Raw genomic sequence first — 6,005 nt, 5'->3', positions numbered from 1 at the left:
CTCTGGAAATTGAGGTCAAGTCCTTTCCTCTATAGTGAAAGTGAACTAAAGCCAGAAGAAAGACAATTTACTTTGCCCACAAGTTCTTGCAAGCTATTGCTTTTACTCTGCATTTGTGAACCAGTCATTCTATTGCTTCTTGCAAGGAAATGGAAAACATCTGAAAAGAGTGAGCTATTGACAATTGGGAAATCCTCATGAGCGAAATGATTGTCACAATGAATCCTGTAGACAGGGAGCATTGAACCAACATGCACAAATTTCTTATTTAAGTTAAGGAAAAATTTGACTTTACCTATGAGCTTCACTCTATGACACCCTGGTCCAGAAAGATTTCCTGGCAATGGCAGTTTATTTCCCAAACCATTGCAGTTTAATTTTAGTGGCTGAAAATATTCCTTCACACACTGATTGTTCATATTCGATCACAGAGTAAAAATGTATAACAACATTGATAACTGCATTTAACAGAATGTTGGTGAGCTGTAGCAACACTTAGAGCAGAGACTGTGTCATTCTCTTTGGTTTGTTTGGAAGAGTCAACAGTTGTTTGCTTCCTGCAAACCTCTTGTTGAAAGCAATGTCCTCGCCTCGACTGCTTTCTGTGAGCATGAATTCCACCGGCTTACCACCTTGGGTGAAGACATTTCTGCTCATTTCGGTCCTAAACAGTTTAGCCTGTATTCTTAGATTTTGACCTTTGCTTTTGGACTCCACCACCATGAGGAAGATCCTACCTCCATCAACAATGTCCAGTCCTGTTTGAAAGTTATTTGTCTCTGAGGTCACCTCTCTAATATTAAGAGAAAGACTGGGAGGCGGTTGCTACCTTTTGTTCAGAATGGAGCTAACTCATCCATGAAGCTGTCTTTGCCTTTCACACCCAGTCTGTTATTGATGAGGCAGAGCAGTGGCACAGATGCCAAGAAAAGAAGCAGATGTTGCTGTTTGCATCCCATGACTTCATGGAATATTCTGCCTCCTGAATCCAAAGGCTGTCTTCAGTCAGAAGGAGAACCGAAATTCACGACTGAGGAGACATCATCCTTGAATTGACAGATTGCCCCTCAGCATTGCTGGTAATGTGCAGCAGACAGCATGCACGGTCACCCTGGACCAGGAGGAGGCGATGATGTGAATTTCTATCCAGTACTAACAGTGATGGATTTTTATAACTCCTTTCCCAGTGTGTTTGAAAGGGTGATTTTTTACACAGGAAAGTCAAACCAAGAGAAATGTTTGTTTCCTAATGTTTATCCCTGGTCCACAGTGATTGAATTTGCAAACTTCTTTTACAGGATGCTCTAGGAGGCTGCACAGAGCGATCATCTGCTCCCTGAATATTTCCTCAACTGTCAGATTTTTCTGCAGTGCTTCTGATACCTTTCCAGTTGCAAGTTCCAGCAGGAGATTTTCAAATTGAAACACGAGGTCGTTTCAGAGGTGAGTCGTTCTGACCATTCGTCTACGGTTTTGATATTTTAGTTCTGTGCTGCTGTGTCTCTGAGAGGTTCCGTGTCTCTGGAGCTGGTGTGGCTCCTTTACTGTGGATCTGAATGTGTGTTCATTCATTGTTCTGTTTCATCTTTGCCTGATCACAGTTGTCTTACTTTCTTGGAAACTTGCTCTGCGTGTTTTCTTGTGAGGTTTTGCATTTTATTCTCAGTTATGGTGACTGTTTCTGAATGCGGTTCCTATTGCTGCCGATCCGTGACACAAGATCGACTAGTTTATGGGGAGAGAAATCAGTAGCTGAGTACATGTGACATCACAGGGATTGAGACTATCACAACCGTTAAAGGATAAAGAGACAAAAAGAGAAATTACTGGAGAAACTCAGCAGGTCTGGCAACATCTGTGGAGAGAAACCAGCGTCCACGTTTTGAGTGCAGTGACCCTTCATGAGAAATCAGGGATGAGATTTCACAACTTTGGTAAACTAAAACAAAGAACTGTGGATGCTGGCTATCTGAATCAAAATTAATTCTGAATAAGGGGCACTGGACTTAAAACATGAACTCTGTTTTCTCTCCACACATGCTGCCAGACCAGCTGAGTTTCTGCCGTGGTTTCTGTATCTATTTTAAAATTTTGATCCATTTTCAGCAGGAGCGTATGCTGATCAGTGAGCACAGTGGTCTGATGGGTGGACAAAACTCGGTGTGAATAAGCAAAAGGGAGCAGTATTTTGGATGAGCTCAAGATTACAGGGAGGTTGATTGTGGGAGACATTTTTAAATGTGTGTGTGTGTTTGTGTGCGTGCCTGGGTGAGAGAGACAGAGATGGAGGGTGTGTGTGTGTCTGTGTGAGAGAGACAGAAATGGATCAGTCTCTCGTGTGTGTGTGTGTGTCTGGGTGAGACAGAGAGAGATGTAGGTCGTCTTTCTCTTTGTGTGTGTGTGCGCGTGACTGGGTGAGACATTGACATGGAGGTATACTCTGTGTGTGTGTCTGGGTGAGAGGGAGTGAGATGGAAGTTGTGTGTGTGTGTGTGTGTCTGCGTGAGAGAGACAGAGATGGAGGTAGTTTCTCTGTTTGTGTGTGTTTCTGTGTGTCTGCGTGAGAGAGACAGAGATGGAGGTTTTTTCTTTCCGTGTGTGTTTGTGTGAGAGAGAGGTTTGGAGGTAGTCTGTGTGTGTGTGTCTGTATGAGAGAGACGGATGGAGGATGTCTCTCTGCGTGTCTTTCTGGATGAGAGAGACGGATGGAGGTCTTCTCTGTGTGTGTTTCTGTGTGACAGAGATGGATGGAGGTAGTCTCTCTGTGTGTGTCTGTGTCGGAGAGAGGGATGGAGGAAGTCTCTCTGCATGTGTCTGTGTGAGAGAGAGGGGTGGAGATTGTGTCTGTTTATGTGTCTCTGTGTGAGAGAGGGATGGAGGGTAGTCTTGTGTGTATGTGTGTGTGTGTGTTTGTGTGTGTGTGTCTGTGTGAGAGAGAGGAATGGAGGTCATCTGTGTGTGTGTGTGTGTGAGAGAGAGAGTGGGATGGAGGTAGTCTCTGTGTGTCTGTGTCTGTGTGGGAGAGGGGGATGGAGGTACTCTGTGTGTCTTTGTGTGTGTGTCTGTCTGGTAGGGAGGGATGGATGTAGTCTCTGTGTGTGTGGCTCTCTGTGAGAGAGAGGGATTGAGGTAGTCTCTCTATGTGTGTGTCTGTGTGAGAGAGAGCGATGCTGGTAGTCTCTCTTACTGTGTGTCTGTGTGAGAGAGAGGGATGGAGGTAGTCTGTGTGTATGTGTGTGTGTGTCTGTCTGTCTGTCTGTCTGTGTGGGAGAGAGGGGGATGCAGGTCATCTCTCTGACTGTGTGTCTGTGTGAGAGAATGACCGATGTTGTCTCTCTCGGTGTGTCTGTGTAGTTGAGAGGGATGGAGGTCGTCTCTGAGTGTGTGTGTGTGTGTGTGTGTTTGTGAGAGAGAGGGATTGAGGTAGTCTCTGTGTGTGTCTGTGTGAGAGAGAGGGATGGAGGTAGTCTCTCTGACTGTGTGTCTATGTGAGAGAGAGGGATGGTGGTAGTCTCTGTGTGTGTATCTGTGTCGGAGAGATGGATGAAGGTAGTCTCTTTGTGTGTGTGTCTGTGTGAGAGAGAGAGAGGTCGTCCTTCTGCGTGTGGGTGTCTGTGTGAGAGAGGGATGGAGGTAGTCTCTCTGTGTGTCTGTGTGAGAGAGAGGGATGGAGGTAGTCTCTCTGACTGTGTCTGTGTGGAAGTGAGGCTTTGTGGTTGTCTCTGTGTGTGTGTGTCTGTTTGAGAGAGGGAATGAAGTTGTCTCTCTCTGTGTGTCTGTGTAGGAGAGAGGGATGGAGGTAGTCTCAGTGTGAGAGAGAGGGATGGAGGTAGTCTGTGTGTGTCTGTGTGAGAGAGAGGAATGGAAGTAGTATGTGTGTGTGTGTGTGTATGTGTGTGTGGGAGAGAGGGATGGAGGTAGTCTCTGTGTGTGTGTATCTGTGTTAGAGAGGGGGATGGAGGTCGTCTCTCTGTGTGTGGCTGTGTTAGAGGGATTGAGGTAGTCTCTCTGACTGGATCTGTTTGAGATAGAGGGATGAAAGTTGTCTCTGTGTGTGAAGTCTGTGTTTGAAAGAGCGATGGAGGTAGTCTGTCTGTGTGTGTTTCTGTGTGGGTGAGAGGAAAGGAGGTAGTCTCTGTGTGTGCGTCTGTGCGGGAGAGAGGGATGGAAGTAGTCTCTCTGACTGTGTGTCTGTGTGAGAGAGAGGGAGGTAGTGTGTGTGTGTGTATGTGTGTCTGTCTGTGTGGGAAAGAGGGGGATGCAGGTCATCTCTCTGACTGTGTGTCAGTGTGAGAGAACGACCGATGTTGTCTCTCTCAGTGTGTCTGTGTAGTTGAGAGGGATGAAGATTGTCTCTGAGTGTGTGTGTGTGTGGGAGCGAGGGATGGAGGTAGTCTCTCTCTGTGTTTCTGTGAGAGAGAGAGGGATGGAGGTAGTCTCTGTGTGTGTGTGTCTGTGTGGCAGAGAGGGTTTGAGGTCGTCTCTGTGTGAGAGAGAGGGATGAAGGTTGTCTGTGTGTGTGTATCTGTGTGGAAGAGATGGATGGAGGTAGTCTCTCTGTGTCTGTGTGGGTGAGAGGAAAGGAGATAGTCTCTGTGTGTGGGTCTGTGTGGGAGAGAGGGATGAACTACGAAATTTGAGACCAGTGAATCTCAAGTCAGTGGTATGGAAACTATTGAAGAATATTCTGAAGGAGCGAATTAATACCCACTGGAAAAGGCATTTTTAAATTAGGAATAGTCAGCATGTCTTTGTCAGAAGGAGGTCATGCCTAACAAATCTGTTAGAGTTTTTTTTTGAAAATGAGATCAAATGGACAAGGGAAGTTAAGTTGATGTAGTTTCTATGGATTTTAGCAAAGCTTTTGAAAAGGTCCCACATGGGAGTCTGATTAAGAAGGTTAAAGTATGTGAAAATGAGGGAAACTTGGTGAAATAGATCACAAACTGGCTCAGTAATGGGACACGAAGGCTAGTGTAAAAGGATGTTTGAGGCTGGTGTCCAGCAGGGTACCACCAGGATCAGTTCTTGGACTCTTCTTGAATGTATTGCACATAAATGAAAAAGATAAAAATGTGGAGGTAATATTACACAAATTTGCAGATGATGCCCAAATTGGTAGAGTGGTTAAAACTGAAGAAGATTGTTGTAGGTTACAGGAAGATAGATATGGGTTGGTCAGATGGCCAGACCAGTGGCACATGGTAATTAACTCTGATAAGTGCAAGGTGATGCTCTTTTGAAGAAGAAAGAAGATGAGAGAGTACTTAATGAATGGCAGGCCGCTGGGTTGCTTAGAGCAAGAAACAGATCATGGGGTAATTATTCACAGATCCTTAAAGTCGTCAGAGCAAGTGACCAGGACAGTTAAGAAGGCATCTGGATAACTTGCTTTCAGCAGGCATGGCATAGAGTACAAGAGCCAGGAGGTAATGTTGGAGTTGTACAGAATGTTAGTCACCTCACACCTGAAGTACTCTGTGCACTTCTGGTCATCTCACCAGAGGAAGGATGCAACAGCACTAGGGTGAGTACAGAGGAGGTTCACCAGGATGTTGCCTGGGATGGAGAAATTGTGCTTTAAGGAGAGATGAGATAGACTTGGATTGTTTTCTTTAGATCTTAGGAGAATAAGGGGGTCATGAGGTTTATATTATGAGGGGTATAGGTCTGGTCAGTAGAGAGCAGCTGTTCCCCTTGGTTTAGGGGTCAATCACAAGAGTGCAGTTTTAAGGTAAGGAGCATTTAATTCTGGTAGAGTTGTGAAAAAAAAAACGTTTTCACTCAGCTGGAAGTGGGAATCTGGAAAACACTCTCTGGGAAGGTGGTGGAGGCTGGAAATTGTTAGAAGTTATTTGGATGTGTATTTCAAATATAATAACTTTCAAGGATACGGGATAAATGCAGGAAATTGGGATTACTGCACTTTTAGTGTAGTTATGTCAGTGCAGAGCCATTGGGCCGAAGGGCCTCTTTCACAATGAATAAATCTCTGAATCTATGAG

At 45.2% G+C, this 6,005-nt stretch overlaps 1 long non-coding RNA gene across 1 annotated transcript in view; it reads left to right on the top strand.

Annotated features, from left to right (window-relative positions):
• The first annotated feature begins 1,296 nt into the window (after positions 1-1,296).
• Positions 1,297-6,005, top strand: part of LOC125485405 — a 23,014-nt gene continuing 18,305 nt past the window's right edge. Inside the window, exon 1 of the long non-coding RNA XR_007264140.1 lies at positions 1,297-1,443. This is a non-coding gene — a long non-coding RNA (uncharacterized LOC125485405). The remainder of the gene's footprint in view (positions 1,444-6,005) is intronic.

This window comes from Rhincodon typus, chromosome 18 (genome assembly GCF_021869965.1).
Source record: "Rhincodon typus isolate 14 chromosome 18, sRhiTyp1.1, whole genome shotgun sequence".
Taxonomy (NCBI): Eukaryota; Metazoa; Chordata; class Chondrichthyes; order Orectolobiformes; family Rhincodontidae; genus Rhincodon; species Rhincodon typus.
The sequence above is the reverse complement of the archived record's forward strand: the minus strand, read 5'-3'. Positions and strand labels throughout refer to the sequence as shown.